The following is a 22,987-nucleotide window of genomic DNA, read 5'->3' as shown; positions in this document are numbered from 1 at the left end:
AACAGATCAACAGAATAGAATGGAGAGTCCAGAAATAGACCTCTATAACCATAGTCAACTAATCTTGAGAGAAAGGAGCAAAGGCAATACAATGGAACAAAGATACTCTTTTCAACAAATGGTGCTAACACAAGTGGACATTCATGTGCAAAAATATAAATCTAGACAAAGAACCTACCTACTTCACAAAAATTAACTCAAAATGAATCATAGACCCAAATGTAAAATACAAAATTTATGAAAGTCCTAGAAGATGACATAAGAAAAAACCTAGAAAACCTTGAGTATGACCATGACTTTTTAGATACCATACAACAGGCACAATCCATGAAAGAAGTAATGTATAAGTTGGACTTCATAAAAACTGAAAACATCTACTCTGACAAAGAAAATATCTAGAAAATGAAAGGACAAGCTGTATACTGAAAGAAAATATTTGCAAAGGACACATCTTATAGGACTGTTAATCAAAATATACAAAGAACTCTCAAAACTCAAAACCGACAACATGAACAAGGCAATTGTAAAATAGGCAAAACCCAAAAATAGATATCTGACCAAAGACACAGATGGCAAATAAGCATATGGAAAGGTTCTCAATATCATATGTCACTTCAGTATTACGAATTAAAACAAGATATCATTACACACCTATTAGATCGGTCAAAATCCCAAATATTGACAAGATGAAATGTTGGTGAGGATGCAGAATTCTCATTCACTGCTGGTGGGAACATAAAATGGTACAGCCAATTTGAAAGATACTTTGGCAGCTTTTTATAAAACTAAATATACTCTTACCATTCAATCCAGCAATCTCATCCTATGGTATTTACCCAAATGAGTTGAAAACTTATGCCCACACAAAAACCTGTACACGTATTTATAGCAGCTTTATCCATAATTGCCAAAACTTGGAAACAAACAAGATATCCTTCAGCAGCTGAATGTATAAATAAACTGTGGTACAGTCAGACTCTAGAGTATTATTCACTGCAAAACGAGATGCATTATCAAGCCATGAAACGACATGGGGGACATTTAAATGTCTATCACTAAGTGGAAGAAGTCCATTTGAAAAAGCTACGTACTGTAATATTCCAACTATATGACATTCTGGAAAAGGCAAAACTAGGGAGGCAATAAAAAAAATTACTGGTTACTAGGATAGGGCGGAAGGGAAGATGAACAAGTGAAACACACAGGAATTTTAGCTCAGTGAAACTATTCTGAATGATACTACAGTGGTGGAAAAGTGTCATTATATATTTGTTTAAACCCACAGAATGTAATACACCAAAAATGAACACTAATGTAAACTATAGACTTCTGATGACAATGAGGTTATCAATATAGATACCACTGTGGTGTGAGATATTTACAGTAGCAAATGTACCACTGTGTTGTGGGATATTAATGGTAGGGAAGGTTGCACATGTGTAGGGCAGGACATATATAAGAACACTCTATAGGCATGAGGGGTGCCTAAAGAGCTTTAGGCAAATTCTAATCAAAACAAGACTTAATCATATTAATATCAACAAAAGATTTTAGGCAAAAGGCATTTCCCCAAATAAAGACATCACTACAAATGACACCAGGATTATAGAAAAAAATTAAATTTATATGCACACAATAACATAGCCTCATAATATATAAAGCAAAAACAGAACCACAAAGAAAAACTGGTAGTTCTATTATTATAGTAGGAGATTTTAATGTATTTCTTTCAATAATCAGTAGGTCAAGCAGTGGAAAATGGGCAGGGTTACATAAAATTTGAATACAACTAACAGGTTTGATTAATGGATATATATGTAACACTATACCAATAGTGGAAAATACATATTCTTTTCAAGCATACATAAAACATTTATAGAAATTTGACAAACAGTGGGGAATTATTGCATTTCAAAAATTCAGTGACATTTAAACATCACTCTTTGACCATGATGTAATCATTAAGAATCAATAATTAAGAGATTAAAAAACATCATACTTGGATTTTTTTTTGTAATTTAAAATACAATTTTATGCTGAATTAGACACACCTATCTGTCACAGTTAACTGTAGGGCTGAGAAGCTACAGGACACACCAGGCATGCACAGAGCATTTCTCTTTCACAGAGAAGAGGGATATAAAATCATTTCTACCCTAACACTTAAATATGTACTTCATTACAGTAGAATCCATTGATAGAGTATCCACCCTTTAATGAAATACATTATCCTTTAAATAGTGAATTCTAATAATATTTTCAAATAGAGAAATTTAATGGAATCTATAAACATCATTTTAGGTTTCTTCTCAAATATACAGTTTCTTTACAGCATATTCAATGGAATGTCTATTTTTTAATAAAGTTTTATGTAAATATAATGCTAGAAATCAGATTTCCATTCCATACTGTGAGTTTCTTTAAAGTAGTGACTATATGTGCTTTTTGCAAACTACACAAGGATGTGCTCAGAATGACTGATAAAACAAAATAAAATTCTACATATTTAGAATACTATTTTCATTAAGTGTTTTGTATGTTAACACACTAAGTTTAGCTACTTCTTCCCATTGTTCTGTTTCCACCATGTCCTTTTATTATTATTTTTAATGTTTATTTTTGAAGGAGAGAGAGACAGAGTGTGAGCAGAGGAGGGGCAGAGAGAGGAGACACAGAATCTAAAGCAGGCTCCAGGCTCTGAGCTGTCAGCACAGAGCCTGATGTGGGGCTCGAACTCATGAGCTGTGAGCTCACGACCTCAGCTGAAGTAGGATGCTTAACCAACGGAGCCACCCAGTCACCCCTTATCATCTCCTTTTAAAATCTTCAGTCTTTTCTTTGGTTATGACTTGGCCTTTATCACAAAAAAGGCAGTGTATTTAATATTATGGTTTTAAATTTCATCATTTCCCCTTACTAATGGAAATAGGTATTATAATTTAATTAAAAATAATACATAACTGTAAATTTTTAAAAGATTAACTTTTATAATAGTGCTTCCCAAATTAATTTACCAAGACACCTAACTAAATAAATAACCCAAATGTGGAAGGCTAGAAAAAAAATTCTTGGTAAATTATACCACACAGGGTAAAACTTTTCAGTATCAGAAAAGTAAGACTGAAAAATTTTTTCTCTCAAAAATTCTACTCCAGGGGCGCCTGGGTGGCGCAGTCGGTTAAGCGTCCGACTTCAGCCAGGTCACGATCTCGCGGTCCGTGAGTTCGAGCCCCGCGTCGGGCTCTGGGCTGATGGCTCAGAGCCTGGAGCCTGTTTCCGATTCTGTGTCTCCCTCTCTCTCTGCCCCTCCCCCGTTCATGCTCTGTCTCTCTCTGTCCCAAAAATAAATAAACGTTGAAAAAAAAAATTTAAAAAAAAAAATTCTACTCCATATCCCTTAGAAATACATATACACATAGATTATAAAGGGGAATGAGGGAACTTTGGAGGGTCATGAGAATGTTTTTTAATATTGATTTAGGTAGTAGCTGTAAAACTTCTGAAGTCTGTCAAAATTCAAAAAACGATTCACTTACAATGGGTTGATTTTACTGTATGTGAATTATACTTCAGTAAACTTGAAGAAAAAAATACACACACATTTTATGTTAATTTTGAACTCATACTATTTCTGACTACTTATAACATCCTTATTTTCTCTTCCAGTAAAAAGGCTACTCTTTCAAATCCCATTACAATGTTACCCCTTTTTAATTCTTCTCTGAAAACTCCGGAAGAAGTGCCTACTCTCCTATCTGTAACCTTAGAGTATTTTGTTTCTACCACTAGTGTACGGTATTAATTATTATATTGTATTATAATTCATTTTTCATGTCTCACATTATAAGACTGTTTCCTGAAGGCAGAGAATGTTCTTATATTTTTTAAAAAAGCTTTCTAGTACAGTGCTTAGTACATTGAAATCTCTTAATTTAAATTTATGGTATCACTATAGATACTAGTGTTCAAGGGAAGTTCTAGCAGTTACTAAAATGATTGCCCAAAGGTAACTTAAAGAAAAAAGAGTAGTGGATTAATATCTGACTCTGATAACAACAGGCAACTGTCTTTTTCTGAATGATGATGAAAGAAAAAAAAGTGGTGGTCACCTAAAAACTGTACACAAATATTATTGGGAAACTAATTAAATAACTCTCCTAAGTGCAACCTGACCAATGCTTTAACAAGGTTACAGTTTGAACCACACCAATCATCTGGTTTGCAAGATTTCCTGCTGGACATCAACACCAACCACTCGTTAGACCCAAAACCACCTTGGGAAATAGCTGTGGGTAAGATTTACACAGACCAGTAATGGACTAAATTACTGGTTCAGTTGAAAAATAGGTCAGAAGCATATATATGACAGAAATTGAAAAGTCAATAAGAAGAATTATATATCAGACACCAACCCCACTCCTCAAAATTTAGCTGAGAGTTTTAAGACTCTGAAGTTGTAAGGACACTGAAGAAATATCTGGCAATTTCTTCACACAAGCCTTATAATTATCCTGAAATAAAAACTGGAGAGTAACATCTTGGGAAAGATTATCATATCTTGAATGTTCTTTAGATAGGTAATCATATAAAACACTTTTACATATTTTCTTAAAAGATTATACATCCATCCAGAGAAACAATGTAGAAAATAAAGACAGTGCTTCTTCTCTTCCTTGTGCAAGATAAACATATTTCCTAGGTAACAGGAGTTTCTTCAAGCAGAACATTTTATTTTCTGGAGCCACAAAAAGCACAGATTTTAAAACAGAACATACTCCATTCTTTCTCTCTCAAATAAACTATATTTCTATGAAGTACATGAGGGCACACAGTAAACACTGTGAATGGGCATGAATAAGCACATCATATAACAAAAAAACAGTCTTATGTAGCAACATCAATAGAAGAATGCTGGACAAATAAACAATAGTGTTCCAAAGGGTTCAGTCCTGGTTCTGATTACTTTACTAGTAGGGACATAGTTTTCAAGTTCTGTCCAAAAGAGTACTAGACATCCCCATACCCACATCAGCTAGTCATTATGCCTTATTGGTCTTATTTGTTAGCAAAGTCTTCAATAGAAACTTTTAATCTAAGAAAAGTTTTGATGGTTAAAACAAGTTTGCTAAAGTAAATAATAAAAACATACATTCACATTTTTGGTTTCAGCATGACATGAAAGAGCATGGAAGTCCTCATTCTAATTCTTAAAAGCAGAAAAACACTGAACAAATAAAAGATATATGCCTTAGATCTACCAGAGAATGGACACAAGGCAAACTGCTAACCCAAAATCTAAAGTGACAGGCAAATCTATCTAGTCACAGCCAAGATATTCTTACCTACAGCAGAAGCTGCTGGAGACACACACTGGTAGGAAGATTTAAATGCTAAATTTAAAAAACTGTTGGAGGCTGAATGAAGAAGAGTATGGGAGTGAAACTCTTGGGAACTGATGTCTTAGGGGGTTCCCCACATTTTTGTGGGGTTTTCTCCAAGAAAGCCACCAGGATCTCAGTGTGAAGCGCTGAGGAAGTTTCCCTTATGGCTCTGGCAAGGGGAGTAAAAAATAATAGCCATTGTGAAATATACCCTGAGCATTCTTCGTAACAAAAGCCTTTCTTTAGGTAAAAAGACTTTATCAAAATCTTATAAAATTGAAGAAAGAGGAAGGACATTACCAAGGTTCCAGGCCCCTCTAGTCTTCTTGGCTCACATAAAGGGAGAAAAGCCAACAAACACTTAGAAGGTCACAGATCCTCTAAAAGACTGAGATGTAATCATAAGATTATAGAAGGCTTTCCCTCCCCAATACCTCGTCACCAAACCAACTGGACTCTAGTACATGACATTAGATAACAGCTGAAAGAGCTGTGAGATGCAGACTACACCCAAGAAGGAGTTCTTAGGGGAGCCAAAGGCAACAGGGGAGACAAAACAAGGACCTTTAAGGAATCTGAACAGTCTGGAAACTTACAGAAACAGAAAACAATTAAACACAGCTACTCACTCCTAGAGAAATTAACAAAACCTCCCACTGAAAGTTTATTTATCTTAATTCCTATTACATAATACACCATGTTAATCCTTTAACAAAAAAATTATAAGGCATGCTAAAAGTCCAAAAAGTCTAAAGGAACAAAACAGCACTGGAACCTGTTTCAGATATGACAGAAACTTTGGAATTATCAGGCTGGAAATTTAAAATTAAAAATAATTAATATGTTGGAGAATCTAATTTAAAAAGTAGGTACAATGCAAGAACAGGTGGATAATGTGCAGATGGGAACTCTAAGAAGGAAACAAAAGGAAATGTTAGAAACAAAAGACAGAAAAGAAGAATTCCTTTGATGGGTTAATCATGAGATTTGACTTAACCAAGGAAAGAATCATGATCATGAAGACAGGCCAATACAAACTTCCTAGACTGAAGTGCAAAGGGAAAAAGGAAACTAAAGGAAAAAAAATGGAAAGTAAAACAAAAACACAGAATAGAAGAGCCAAGAACTGTGAGACAATTTTAAAAGGCATAACATATGTGTAATTGAAATACCAAAAGGAAAAGACAGACAGAATGAAGAAGAAATATTTGAGGTAATAATGGCCAATTTTCTAAATGTAATGACACACATAAAATCAGAGATCCAGGAAGCAGAAAGAACACCAAGGACTATAAATACAAAAAAAAAAAAAAAATCCATGCTATGTGTATCATATTCAAATGCCAAAAAAAGAAAAACAAATTCAAAGAAAACAGGACATTTTGAGGAAAGCCAGAGTGGGAGGAAAACACTTTATTTATAAGATGAAAAGGATAAGAATTACAATAGACTTTTCTCTTTAGAAACTATGCAAGCAAAAAAAAAAAAGTGGAGTAAAATGTTTAAAGTATTGAAAGAAAAAAAAATCAAGACGAGATTTGCCATACCAAACCGTAATAAAACATAGTCTAAAAATACTATGACATTTATGCAAGAATAAAAGGAAAGAGTAATCCAGGTATACAGACCCAGGTATATGGGACAGAACCAGGTATATGAGAACTTAATATATGGTAATCAAGCCCCACAAAACAATGTGTAATGGGAACATTATTAATGGTTCTTAAACTTTTGCATGTATGAGAATCACCTGGAGGACTTGTTCGAGATTGATGGGCCTAAGAATGGAGGTTCTGAGTCAGTAGTTTGAGGTAGTATTAGAAAACCTGCATTTCTAACAAACTTCCAATTGATGCAGATACTGAAGATGCTGACCCAAGGACTATACTTTGAGAACCATGGCCTTAGCTTGTCAGAACTCAGCTGATCTGCAGAGAGTGAATCTCAGGTGTGGGAAATACTGATTAAGCAACAAAAGCCAAAATGAAAGAAAGTAACAGAGAAGGCTTTAATCACTTATTGTGAACGTATATGCAAGTGGCTAAAACCAGAGAAAACACTATTCCTTCCTTCCCCCTGTACCCTCCAGCAAGAACTGCACACAAGGTGAAGGCCACGTGAATCAGTGCCGAAATGAGTAATCTCCCTGCTCTGGGAGCCCTAAACAAAAGTCTCTGGCATTTTTAGGACCTTGGGGATAGAGGATGAGGAGTGGAAAAGTACTGAATAACTGAATTAGAGTGGGGAAAACTGTCTTTGAGGTTTCCCCTCCTTCTAATAAGTAGGCCTAGGCAGAAGCAATGGAAGACAACTGCACAACACTCAGATAAAGAAGTCTAGGAAAGAAGGTGCCTGAGCTAGACATGCAAATATGTGAAGTCCATGGCTAGCCAGATGGATCTGAATAGTTGAACACAACTCACTTCAAAGACTACAATCCACTGGCTGTCTACCAAGTCTAGTGTGGGGAGTGTAGTTTCTTCCTTGTGAGACCTGCCAGGTAAAGCCTTTGGAATGGCTTATGGTCAGACCTGAAAAATCACACATGGGCTTTTACCAGAAGCTGAACTCCTCAAGCGTATGCTACTAGGAAAAGAGGGTCATTTTAGGGAGAAAAATGAAAATGGATAGTACAGCACAGTGGTGTAAAGAGAAGAAGGTGCTCTGGAATAGTTGGAGGCTGCTGACATTCTAGAGACTTCCATTTACTCCAGGCCCTTCTACTCTGAAGACAGCTGTCAGAATTTAACCCTTACTTCACCTACTTATTTATTTATTTCCTCTGTCATTGCCACTAATACTATCAAAGTGTTACAGGCTTTATTTACAATGGCTAAGAGACGATAAGGATAGATGCAGAACTCATAAGCATCTGTGGAAAAAAAAAAAAAACCAAACCTTCTGGGATACTTAATGGATCATCATTTCTTGAAAGAGACCGTGAAAGTCCTTCAAATGATGACAATTTAAATTCAGAATATTATTTCAGAGCTTGATTCAGATAACCTTTGTGGCTATTGAAACAATGCTTTTTTTGAGAGTCCAGGTAATAAAACTGTGTTTCATCTAATATCAAACTTGTGATTTATGAGCTTTAACCTCAAGGTACCAACATAATGAATAGATTTCCAATCTGATTTATTAAATTCTTTATATTTGATAGAGTATTGAGTATAACGATTTTTTTAAGTTTATTTATTTTGAGAGAGAGAAAGAGAGAGAGAGGGAGAATCCCAAACAGGCTCCACACTGTCAGCCCACAGCCCAATGCAGGGCTCTATCTCACGAACCATAAGATCATGACCTGAGCTGAAATGAAGAGTCAGATGCTTAACTGACTGAGCTACCCAGGCACCCATAAAGATCTTTTTTTATAATAAGAAATAATAAGAAATTAAGTCTACCCAAAGTATTAAATTTATCCAGAGTAGATATTTCAAAGAAAACAATCTGTCTGAAGAAAAATATCCAAGATTTTGGTTTACAGACATAAAATCTTGTTTAAAAAGAAAAGGTTGTCAATGTAAAGACAAATAGTTAGAAAAAAATTCCCCTTAAGCATTAAACAGCCCACCACTACATAGAATATTCTCTTAATATGTCCTTAAATTTAGTAAAAGATGTTTATGTACCTAGTCAAATGAGGGCATTCTAAGTCAACAACATCAACTATGGTCACGTCCATGTCTATCTGGATCCCCATTTAGCAAATGTACAATAAATGCAAAATACAATTCAGTTTCTAGAATCACAAAATCTTGGGACCAGAAATGAACTTAAAAGACACTTAATCTGGGGTGCCTGGGTGGCTTGATAGATTGAACTTTTGACTCTTGAGTTCAGCTCAGGTCATGATCCTAGGGCCATGGGATTGAGCCCACGTTGGGCTCTATGCTGGGTGTGGAGTCTGCTTAAGAGTCCATCTCTCTCTCTGCCCCTCTTCCCTGCTTGAACTCTCTTTCTCTCTAAAATAAAAAGGGAAAAAAAGGAAGAAAAAAAAAAAGACACTTAATCTACTCATCCAATGTTTGAAACACTTCCACATTATGTGTGTGTGTGTGTGTGTGTGTGTGTGTGTGTGTGTATCCCCACACACCCACACATATACACTGTATATATACACATTGTCCATGTTATCACTCAGTTAATCCAGATAAAGGAAATTTGCTACCTCAAGGAACACTGCTTACTCAGTATCCCTTTATATTAACTTGAACCATATGAAATAGCCATTTTTATAGGTAGAATGGTCTCATAAAACTGATTTCATATCAATGTCACACCAATGTGAACAGGTGAACCCTAAAACAACTTTGTGGTTTCATGTTAAAACATTTCCCTCTAGTTTCAATACATTGACCCTAGTTCCATTGTGTTCCAAAATAAGTCTACTCTTTTTTCATATAAGTTTTCTAAATGGGCAACTTATTTCAATACCTTCAACAGTATTCATATTATACATTCTCAGCTCCCTTCAACTTTTTATCCTTTATACTTTAAATATGTTCCAATTTGATTACAATCTTTTACAACCATGACAACCAGTACTAAAGGGAATTATGGGATATAAATTCAAATTAGAGTGGGTCTCTCCTCAGTTTTTCAGAAAACTAATTTCAATTACATCAGACTAAATTATATTACTTTTTAAAACTTACTGTTAAATAACACCCCTAAATGTTAAATACATGTGGTATAGCTAAGTTTGGCTATTAAACCTCTAGAAATGCTAAAATTAAATTTTAATTTTGAGCCACTAATATTTATTACTTTTAAATTTCATTTTGGGTATAATATTATTACTTTAGCGTTTTAAAATATTTTTTCTTAAATTTTTAAAATGTTTTTTATTTATTTTTGAGAGAGAGACAGAGTGTGAGTGGGGAGGGCAGAGAGAGAGAGAGGGAGACACAGAATCCGAAGCAGGCTCTAGACTCTGAGCTATCAGCACAGAGCAAGATGCAGGGCTCAAACTCACAAGCTGTGAGATCATGACCTGAGCCAAAGTCGGTCGCTTAACTGACTGAGCCACCCAGGCACCCCAGCCTTTTAAAATATTTTAAATACAATTTCATGTCATATACAAATGTGAAAATATGCTTTCAATATTTTGAGCACAATAAGGATGAAGATAGTACCCTGAGCTACGCAGGCACCCCCAGTCTTTTAAAATATTTCAAATGCAGGGGCACTGGGTGGCTCAGTTGGTTAAGCGTCCGACTTCAGCTCAGGTCATGATCTCACAGTCGTGGGTTCAAACGCCACATTGGGCTCTGTGTTGACAGGTCAGAGCCTGGACCCTGCTTCGGAATCTGTGTCTCCCTCTCTCTCTCTCTCTGCCCTCCCCCACTCACACTCTGTCTCTCAAAAATAAATAGATTAAAAACATTTCTTTAAATATTTTAAATACAACCTCATGCCATATACAAATGTGAAAACATGCTTTCAATATTTCCATATAAATCATGACCAGACTGAGCAGAATAAGGATGAAGATAGTACTGTGGCATTCTACTATAAACCCTTAAGTGGATATCAATCCATAAATTTATATATTTTTACACTCATTTCATCAATTTATCTAATGCCCTTGACTTCATATATTTCATACTTTTATTTATCAATTGATCTTATGAGAGACTTAATTTATTAAAGTTTAGATAACTTTTTCTGCCTCATTTTCCTTACTAACCTAGCAAATCTGTCCCCCAAAAGCATAAGTTTAGCCTGATAATATTTTCTTAGCAGATCAATCTCATTTCCTGAAGTTACCGTTCTTTCTTTAACAATCCACTCTGGAATCCGTACAAGAACCATTTTTACAATTACCAATTTATGAAATATTCTTTTTCAAATTTAAGAGTACTTTTCCATTTGTAGTGTAGGTCACTCAGATAATTCTTTTCAAATGCCTCAAAAGATAACAGAAAATGTTTCACTGTTTCTGTGTGCAAGTTCCTTGATCACAATTCACCTAGACAGACAATTATGTACCTATTATCAGGAGGCTGGTGCACAATTGTAACCTTTTCAGTACTCTAAGGCTTCTATTCTCCTTTAATTGTGTTTTTTGTCAAGAAGAGTCATCTTTGTACTTAGATTAGTGAAGTAAAAACAAAAACGCCACAAAAAAAACCAACATAGGAATCAGAGAAAACAAAATTCAACAGAAGTTGAATTAAGAAGTTAAGAAGTTCTAATTTCTCCTTATCATCTTTACAAATGATTCCCCAAACAATAAGCAGGACTATTCTTCCCATGGCTTTCTTAATGTGAACATTACTTACATTATTTTAAATTAGAATGATGATTTGTCTTTTCTCTCAAAGAATGCATTCAAGAAAATTAGAAGGTATGCTTCTTTGTATTTTCTGTGTAGGAATTTCAATTTAAAATTTCCCTTCTTTATTCATTTTCTTAAATTTACTATATGTGGAGAATAAAGAAAAGTGAAATATGTGGTAAGAGAGAAAAACAATTTTATGGCTAGCCACAATCTGCTAACATATCACTATATACATTTGGGACAGTAATTAGCAGGTAATAAAAATGTGTTTTTCCTGGCAGATAAATGGTCTCAAGGCATACCTTTTTTTTTCTATTTTATGAGAATGAGACTCCAGTGATCCTGATGGTGTACTAAGAATGGATTAGAATAATACCCTAACTCATAAAAGTAATAAAATTAGTGTTGTTACTGTTTTATAACCATTGTATATAAAATTAAATAAAAAGAAAAAAGAGCTGGTTACATGTGTCATTATTTCTTCTATAACTAGGATTTTGATACCTATGTTTTTATGTGTTACCATACAAAAGAGTAGCATAAAAAAATAATTACCAAGAAAGTGATGAATTAATATAACTGGATGAACTGTTTGAATGTATCAGAAAACTAAACTTTGACTACTTTGATGTAATTATAGTATTTCTGGAAATACACAGTAAAGATGACAACCAGAATTCCTCAATATCTACCTAAATCAATCAATCAATCATATGGCTTACAGAAAACATTTGAAATATCCAAACAACACTATTTAAAGTAACAGAGGCTAGTAAGAGTTACAAAACCAAATACAGGTTTCCAGAACTTTCTGGACTATATAACAGGCTAGACAAAACTCCAATAGACAAGTAGCACAAAGCATGTAGAGAAAAGCACAACAAAGTACTTAAGCATCCTTAAAAAGTCATGGCAATATTAATGATAAGTAAATAAATACAAACTTTGTTTACAAACTGCATTAATCAAGATTCTCTACAGAAGCAGAACTGGCTCAATTAGTAGGGGCTACAAGTATGAAATCTTTAGGGCAGGCACCATCCAGACTGAAAACTCAGGCAGGATTTCTGTGTTACATTATTAAGGAAGAATTTTTCTGTTTTAAGGAAACTGTAGTATTTATGCTTAAGGCCTTCAATTGATTGGATGAGCCCACCTAACATTATGTGGGTTATAAGTGTATATATACTGTTAAGGAAAAAATTATTCTGATACTGGTTAAAACAGTAACAAAGACTTTGTTCAAGTCTATTGTGATAGATCCAAGATTGTTGCAATATGGAAAAGAGATTAGGCTCAACTTGAATAGAAGATCAAGAGGGGATTTACAGGCCAGGGATGCAGGTTGAGGGGATTGGTTGATTGAAAATTAATATGAGACATCAAGGACAGGGAGTGATTCTTGCTAAACTGATAGAATTCTTGCTGAGGGCTAGCCAAGGTGTTTAGGTAGCAAGGATGAAGGATAAGGAAACTGACCAGATATCAAGGGTTGGGGGGGATTCTCCAACCTGACTTAGCAGGATTCTTGGAAAAGTATACTGGGCTATGCAAGCATGGCAAGGATGGGGCCAAAATTGAGACCTAGTAAAGAAGAGGGTTTAGAGGAGCCTGACTGAAGTTTAGTTAAGAGATGTCTTATCCATACTCATCAGTACCCAGACACACCAAACTATATCTACAATTATATAATATTTATTATGTATGTGATATTATGTATATGAGTGATTACAGACATGAAATGGCCTCCATCTCCTGTTGGCTTTGATCTTTTGATTTAGTTATATTTTTTGGTAGTCTGTCTCACTTTGTTCTGTGTTTGAATCTATATCTATTAAACCTCACTACCTCTCTTTCCATATTCACTAACATTTGCTCTCTCTGTGATGATCACCCTCTTGAATAATATGCCTGATTGCACATAAGAAGCTTCTGGATAGGCAACAATTGGTAAAAGAAAAATACAGTTCCCCAAATAACACATACCTATACATACCAAACCAGTGCAGCAATAATAATAACAGCAACAGGAGCATAATCCCTGTCTGTCAGAAATAATGCTTTGAAGACAAAAAGTTAATTGGAAGTTTATCAGATGTAAAGAGCAGTATCCTTTTGAGATTTTTGGAAGCCCCAAGTGAGAACTGGATGGGGAATGTTATTTAGGTGCTAACTCCTCATCCAAATATAACATAAAGTTCTAATGGCCATCCTGCTTTATGATACATTATCTCACAAGTTAAAAAACAAAACATAGATCAGTGAATTTTCAAAAATTAGCCTGACAATTATATTCAGCTTTTGTAGTGAATAGTATCAGAAAAAAAAGATAGACTTATTTTGTAAAATATGATGAAATTCTTCAGAAAGTAATTTCAACACTCTTCTTTCTACTTTATTCTGGAATTTTTGAATCATATCTTCCGTATTGATCATCAACCACTATATATTTACATAGACTTCAGCAACAAATTTTTTCAGGTAGAGAGACAAACTTTAATTCAAATCAAATCTTTTCTATACTAAAAAATAAACTTTAAAATACACACAGCTTTCTTAACGAATATTTTCATTTTTAAAAGCCTAATTGCAGGGGCACCTATGTGACTCAGTTGGTTAAGTGTCTGACTCTTGACCTCGGCTCAGGTTATGATCTCACGGTTTGTGAGTTTGAGCCCCACATGAGGCTCTATGCCAACAACAGCACAGAGCCAGCTTGGGATTCTTCTCCCTCTCTCTCTGCCCCTCCTCTACTTTCTCTTTCTCTCTCTCTCAAAATAAACAAAAATTAATTAAAAAATATATTATCTGCCAATCACAATACTATACATAAAATCACCTTTCACCTTGTATATTATGGTTACATAAACATATACTTATTCATAATAAAATTTGCTTTAAAATACTCATTTTAAAATCAACTTTATAAACAAATAATTAGCATTACAAACTGACTCCTAAATTGGATGTCAAGAGTTGAAAGACTTAATTGGGGAGAAAAAATCAGAGTTTAAAGTAGATTATAAAAAAATAATTTTCAGTATCTTAGCCTGTAATGTTACCAAAATGTTAGCTAATTATACCTGAAACCCTTGGTTTATCTCCATTTAATTGTTTTCCAAATTTTCTGGCCAGTAAGAAAATTACCTTCTCCCCTCCACCAAAATATTTGATTTCTGTTCTAAAGTATTAAAACCTTAAACAAGGGGCAATAGTTTTCTCATTGTTTCTAAAAGGTTCACACATGTAAAATCTCACTAGTATGTGATTTAACAACATGGCACTTGCGTTATTTCTACTTTCTTGCCCTTGGGTTCTTTTCTCCATGTACTTTTCTGTTTCTTTTTTTCTATTTTTAAGGTATGAAGGTGTTCAGAACAAGCTTCCCCTGCCAAATGGGCTGCTTTGAGATGTGGGTTACTTTGCGCTGAAGTCATTCTAGGCCCAAAAGATTCAGGAAGAGCTTTCACCTCCCCCTTAACTGCCTAAAAGAATTTAGATAGAGGCTTAGTCTAGGAAAAGAACTAACATCAGAGATAACTACAAGGAATATGGGCTTTGGGGTTTCTGGGTGGCTCAGTTGGTTAAGCATCCAACTTCAGCTCAGGTCATGATCTCACGGTCAGTGAGCTTGAGCCCTGCATCAGGCTCTGTGCTGACAGCTCAGAGCCTGAAGCCTGCTTCGGATTCTGTGTCTCCCTCTCCGTCTGCCTCTCCCCTGCTCATGCTCTTCTCTCTGTCTCTCAAAAATAAACATTAAAAAAAAAAAAAAAGAATATGGGCTAGGTGTGGTAATAAACTGGGGGCGGGGGGAGGCGTTGTTGGGGAAGCTTGGCAGGGCCCACAGAGCAAATTCCTCTCCGTGTCCCACAGTATCTGTAAAGCATGGCAAACATTTGTTTTCCTTGTTTATCTTCCTGTGAATTATGTTCCTCCCTTTTGAAATCTCAGGCTTGTACCCCCTTCTCCTTAGCTCAGGATAGCATGTAAGCCTCAACTGCCTGACTGCCTGTGGGTATCACATTCTTATGGGGTTCCCGTATACACTTAATTAAATTTGTTTTTCTCCTGTTAATCTGTGTTATATCAATTTAATTAATAGACCAGCCAAAAGACCCTAGAAGGGTAGAGTAAAAAGTTTTCCTCCCCTATAGGTGCCAAGACCACAATATTTTTCTTCTCTGCCCAAGCAGAATGAGAGTGGGTGTCCTGTAACAATCTATCATTATCAATTTTCCTCTAAATGAATGCAAGGAATATTTTTAAACATTCCTGTGATCTGGAGATGTAATACACTTATACTGAAATAAAAAGCCTAGTATGATCAAATGCCGGTGCCACACAAAAAACCATGTGATATTCAGGAGACCAAGCATAAATCACCCATTCCTTAATCTTAATTAAACCCAGATATAATTTTCTTTCATTTTAAATGCATTCCAGTTCAAAGTTAATCTTAAAAATTAAACCAATTATTTAAATGTTGGGGTACTTTTTTTCTTTTAAATTATATTTTTGGATACTTTCATACATTCATATTAAATTTTACCCACTTTTCAACTAAAATGAACTCTTCTACCTTGTCCTAAACAAAAAGAAATTTTTACGTGAGATTCAAACTGTCTGACTTCTTGCCTATATTTATTATGATATTTTATTCATTTATTTTTTAAGTTTATTCTGGAGGGTGGGGAGAAGAGACAGAGAGAGGGAAACAGAGGACCTGAAGCAGGCTCTAAGCTGACGGCAGAGAGCCTGATGCAGGGCTCGAACTCATGAATCATGAGATCATGACCTGAGCCTAAGACACTTAACCAACTGAGCCATGCAGGTGCCCCTATAATATTTTTATTTTTAAGCTTTGCAACAGGTTTCTATATATATATACTTTTGTGATGAAGTCTGGGTTCTAAAAAATATATTTGATTAACAGTATCAAAGTTTTTGAAAGATAATGATGACAAATGAGTCTTGATATATTAAGGTAATGCTAGCTGCTATCAACAAATAATTCCAAAATTTTCACTGACTGAAAACAACATAAGTTTTCTTTGTTATTCATGGAAATGTCTTGAATGGCAGATTCCCTCCAAGTGATAATTCACAGACCCAATCTCCTCACACATGTGTTTCTGCCATTGCCAAAATCCTTAATGTTTTCTCTTACAGGCAAAGAGGAGATATGACAAAGCCCATCTAGTTCTGAACCATCTTGGCCAGTGAATGACACACATTACTTGCACTCCCAAATCACTGGTGGAAAACTAAGCTACTTGAACTTTGTTTACTGTCTAGAGAAATCATAATCTAAACTAAACTGTTGAATCTGAAAGGGATTATTTCATATTAGTGGTTTCACTTGATAGGTATTTCATGGGAGGATATAGGCAAAAGGACGCCTTTATGAATGACACCAACTCCACAAAGGCAAAGGAAAAGACCCGCTCGGGGAACGCCAGCTAGTTGTTACAACCATATGTTAAGAAAGAGGAACCAATTATGGTGGGTAGTTAGCTATCACTGCCATGCCTGCACAGGATGTATAAAAACTAAATTCAAAGATATATTATAAGCTCATCAGAGTAAAATTATAGAATATCAGGGATAAGAACGAACTATGAAAAATAACCAAAGCATAAAGACAGATGATCTATAAAATATCAATAACTGAACTAACATCAGGCATCTCATAAGAAGCATTACACATTAAAGACAGTGGAATAATACCTTCAGGAAAAACAACTGCTATAGTATATTACACAGTACTGAAATTCTTTTCACAAATTATGGTACAATAAAAAGTTTCAGAAAAAAAATGTTAAAGTTTCTACTTCATAATTAATAAAGACTATAAGAAGTAGATTGAACTCATGAAGGAGAGAAGGCAAGCAGTAACAGGTAAACAAAAAAAATCTGTAAACGTGTGAGCACATCACAATAAAAATGTAAACAATCACAGTAATATTTGGGGGAATTTAAGGACTAGAACTAAATGCTGAACAAGTATGGGTACATGGAGGCAAGAGTAAAAACGTGGTAAAGCCTGTACAATATTTGTCCTTTAGAGAAGAGGAAGGGAAGTATGACAGAGAAGTTGACACAGTACTTTCCCCCCAAATTTAAAAGGTCTGAAGCAAATATGTCATAATGAAATTGACAGGGTTCAGAACACACTATCCAAGACTCTGGCACCTTGACATACTAAATATTTTAGGCTGAAGGAATGTGAGAAATGGAAGGTGCAGGAAGAATCTTCTGACCTTCTCCTTTCCCCCTGACGCAAGTGGTAAGAACTTCTTGTCAGAAGTGCCCACCCTATACCCAGAAAAAAAGGAGCTTCCTTATTTCTGAAGACAGATGGGTGTCAAGAATCCAAAAGAACAGGTCTTACTAAATTGCCCCCAGTTCGCTTTGCTTATAGCCTTTTGTCCTATCATGTTTTTTCATGACTTTCCACTCTTCATCAAATCTAGTATAAAAATGGTCAGGTTTTACTGTATCTTGGTTTTATTTCCTTATTAAAGTTCCCATGTCATGAAAAAGTACATTAAGTAAATATATATGGTCATCTCTTTGTTAATTTGTCTTTTGTCACTTCAGTTTACAAGGCCCCAGCCAGAGAACTGAGGAGAATATTAGAAAAAAACATTTTTCCTCTGCTACAAAACCATGTGTTAAATCTAATGCTATGCCTGTGATACTAATTTTGTGTTTGATTTATTTAGTTACCAAAAATTACAATAAAATGTGACACGGGAAGTCTCAAAATTGATAGAGAAATTTTCCAGAATTTGTATGGAAATTATTTGAAAAAAATCAATTACCAAATGCTAATGGAAATTGTAACCACATAAAAAAATCTAAGCATTCTCTCAAATAAAAAACCTTAAAAAATAACAATGAATGTGTGAACGATTTCTTGTATTTCAGGATAACGGACATCCCTTTGCATAAAAGTAATCACAGATAACAAAAGAACTAAATCTAGAGATTTTTCCATAGAACTACAACTACTAGTTATTGAGTAATTACTATATACTAGACACTTTGCTTCACTTAATCCTTATATAGCACCTATTAGATACTACAATTAACTCTAATTTAGAGATTTTAAAAAATAAGTACAACGAAATTCTATAGTTGCCCTAATCCAAACTACTAATAAAAGATATCATTTGAAGTAGCTTCTTAGTCCACAAAAATATCAAAAAATTACATGTCCTTTCTTCCAACCTATCCCTTTAACTGGTTTGAGGTTAAAAACACCTAAAAAAGTAGGAATAATGGGATTCTTTCCTCTTACAATTCTGAAACTTGAAGGATGAGAAATTAAGAAGAAGGAATGCTGAAGATTAGCAATATGAAGGCAATACTAAAACAGTGTCTATCAAAGTTCTCTCATAGATATTACCTGATTTGCCTTGGGCTCCAACTAAATTGTTAAGAATAAAAATTAATAGAGGAGAATCCTGTTAATCTGAATAGTAAACAAATATTCCCACTATTCTCATTATCAAGAAACTTAGAAAACATTGCCCCAAATGATGTTTCCTAATATTGTGGAAACAAAATATTCACAAATACCTGGATTCTTGTTAAAATACCACATTGAAGCCCCCAAATATGCTGGGTTTTGACTAAAAATAGCTAACTATTGCCAATTTCATAACATTCATATATTCTTTTGTCCCAATGGATCTACTGTATCAGACTCTGAAGGAAAGGGAACATTACTAAGGAATCCAAGGGATTTTCATGATAAAGCTAATGTGAGGGGAAAAATTACCATAAAGAGGAAATTAAGAATTCAAGATCCTAAAAAGTTTGGCAAAGTATGGTCTCTGGTTCATATTTAACCTGTAGCCTGATTTTGTAAATAAACTTTTATTGAAACATAGCAATGGTCACTCATTTACATATTGTTTATGGCTGCTTTCTCACTATACTGGCGGAGTTAAAACAGTTTTAGCAGAGAATCTAAAGTATTTATTTTATTATCTACCCATTTTCAAAAAAATGTTGCCAAACTTCCCTAATCACAAAATAACACAACAAAGAGTTGTACATAATAAACCAACAAAAGACATAAAATGAAGTCATTAACATAATCCAAAAGTAGGCACACACACACACACACAAAAACACACAAAGAAAACATGGAACAGACAGAAAACAAATAGGATGGTACATATCAAAGTATTGATAATCACATTAAATGTAAAGAGTTTTAAAAACACAATAAAAAGGGGGTGCCTGAGTGGCTTAGTCCATTAAGTGTCCAACTCTTGATCTCAGCTCAGGTCTTGACCTCAGGGTCTTGAGTTCAAGCCCTTTATAGGCTCCACACAGGGCATGGAGCCTACTTCAAACAAACAAACAAACAAACAAACAAACAAATCCCACATAATAAAAAGGCAGTGGCTATTTGATTAGATAAGAGTAAGAGCCAACTACCTGCTTCCTGTAAGAAACCCATTTTAAACATACAGACAGAAATAGATTAAAAGTAAAGGGGGGAAAAAGTAAAAGTATAGGGGAAAATATATTATTCTGACAATAATCAAAAGACAGGTGAAGAAACTATATTAATATCAAACAAAGCAGATCTCATAACAAACAACATTATCAGAGAAAAGGCATTTCATAGTGTTAAAGAGAAAATTATATTAAGAGGACTTAATCCGAAATGTTTATGTACTAAATAGAAGTGTGTCAAAATCACTAGCAAAAAAATAGAATTGCAAGGGAAACTACTCAAATCCATAAGCACAGTCAGATCTTTCAACACTTGCCTCTCAATAAGTGGCAGACAAGAAGAAACAAAATTTGTAACAATAGAGAAGACTTGAACAACTCAATCAAAAACTTGATCTAAATGACACTTATAAAGAAACTCCATGGGGCGCCTGGGTGGCGCAGTCGGTTAAGCGTCCGACTTCAGCCAGGTCACGATCTCGCGGTCCGGGAGTTCGAGCCCCGCGTCGGGCTCTGGGCTGATGGCTCAGAGCCTGGAGCCTGTTTCCGATTCTGTGTCTCCCTCTCTCTCTGCCCCTCCCCCGTTCATGCTCTGTCTCTCTCTGTCCCAAAAATAAATAAACGTTGAAAAAAAAAAAAAAATTTTAAAAAAAATAAAAAAAAAAAAAAGAAACTCCAACAGAAGAATGTGCATTCTTTTCAAGTAGATAAGGAATATTTACCAAGACAGAGCATATCCTGAGCCATAAAACAAATCTCAAAAAAATATTTAAATCACATAATGTTCTCTGCCCACATTAGAATAAGATTAGAAATCAATAAAAGAGATACATGTAGAAAACCAGAAAATATTTTAACACTAAATAACACACTTCTAAATAACCCAAGGATAAAAGAAGAAATCAAAAGAAAAATTAAAAAGTATATTTAAGTCACTGAAAATGAAAACATGCCATTTAAAAATGTGAGACATGCACCTAAAGTAGTACCTAGAAAGAAACATATCACTAAAGGCTCATACTGAAAAATAAAAGTATCAGTCAATGGCCTAAGCTTCTGTTTTAAGACACCAGAATAAGTGCAAACTGAAATCCAATTAAACTAAATAAATAAAATAATAAAGGTCAGAGTATAAGTCAATGATATAGAAATAAGAAAAACACAAAAAATAAAATCAATGAAACCAAAAGCTGGTCTTTGAAAAGATTGAAAGAATCAATAAACTTCTACAAAACTAATCAGGAAAAGAGAAAAATGACAGATTACTAATACCTGGAATAAGATAAGAGACATCACAAAACTTGCTACAGATATAAAAGGACAACAAGAGAATATTATGAGAAAATACATATACATATATAACATAAATTATACATGTATTTGTTTGACAAAATCCAACATCTATTCCCAGAATAAAAACCAGGAGTAGAAAGAAAAATACTCGACCTAGTAGAGAGCTTTCATGAAGATATCTAGAGCTAACATGAAAAACTAAATGCTTTCTTCTCATGGTCAAGCAAAAGGCAAAGATATCCTTCCATATTGTACTATTGTACTAGAGGTTTTCAATATTGTACTAGAGGTTTAGCCAGTGCAGCAAGAAAAATAAAAGACATTAAATTAAAAGGAAGATGGAACAATATCTATATTCTCAGACAACATAACTGACTATGTAGAAAATCCAATAGACTCTATCAAAACAAGGTGCTAAAACTCACAAGTGATTTTAGCATCATCACAGAATACAAGACCAATATACAATTGTATTTTTTTGTACAACACGCACTGGATAATTGAAGTTGAAAAAATATAAAAGTCAAAGCAGCACTAAAAAAAGAAGAAGTGTTGTGGAGTAAATCTGACAAGATGTGCTAGACCTGAACAGTAAAAATTTTAAACGTTACTGACAGAAATTAAAAAATACTTAAATAAGTGGAGCAATATACCATATTCTTAGGTAACAAGACAACATTGTAAAGTTGTCAATTACATCCAAATAGATTCAACACAATCCCAAGCAACATCTGTGACAGCGTAAGAAATATATATTTGGTCTTCATTCCAAGCTCCTATCACAGAGCTTCTAAAAGCCTTGGGATTTCCTTAGAGATAGGAGTAAAAGGAGTATCTTTTGTTATTCACACCAAGCCCCCTTCAATTATGCCCGAGTTTATGTTAATGAAATGACTCTTGGTGGACCCCAACGTAGCTTCAGAATGGGGCTGTCAGAAGAACCAACCATGTGATTAGAGGTTGGAACATTCAACCTTACCCCCTTCCTCAACCTTTAGGAAGAGGGGAGGGGCTGGAGATCGAATCAATCATCAATGGTCAGTGATTTAATCAGCTATGCCTATGTAATGGAATCTCCATAAAAACAAGAAGATTTAGATAGCATCCAGATTGGTGAACTGGGTAAACTGGAAGAGTGACACACCTGGAGAGGGCACAGAAACTACACGATACCCTGGCTCCCCCCACATGTTACCCTTTACATCTCTTCTGTTTGGCTGTTCCTGAGCTGTATCCTTTATAATAAACTGGTAATAGTAAGTAAAACACATTCCTGAGTTCTGTGAGCTGTTCTAGCAAATTATCAAACCTCAGGAGGGGCTTGTGGAAAGTCTTGATTTATAGCCATTTGATCAGAAATACAGGAGGTCCAGGGACTGAGAGGGGGTTACAGGAGCTCCCTGATTCATAGCCTGTTGGTTAGGAGTACAGAATGCATAGAACTTGCAACTGGAATATGAAGTGGGGTAAGTCTTATGGGACTAAGCCCTTAATCTGAACTTTGCACTAACTCTGGGTACTGTCAGAATTAAACTGACAGAGCACCTGGGTG

At 34.7% G+C, this 22,987-nt stretch overlaps 1 protein-coding gene across 5 annotated transcripts in view; it reads right to left on the bottom strand.

Moving 5' to 3' along the window:
* The window catches only part of CCDC91 (coiled-coil domain containing 91), a 355,118-nt gene that overhangs the window by 109,545 nt on the left and 222,586 nt on the right, over positions 1-22,987 (bottom strand). The window lies entirely within an intron of this gene.

This window comes from Lynx canadensis, chromosome B4 (assembly GCF_007474595.2).
Source record: "Lynx canadensis isolate LIC74 chromosome B4, mLynCan4.pri.v2, whole genome shotgun sequence".
NCBI lineage: Eukaryota > Metazoa > Chordata > Mammalia > Carnivora > Felidae > Lynx > Lynx canadensis.
This window is presented reverse-complemented; position numbering and strand designations above follow the sequence as displayed.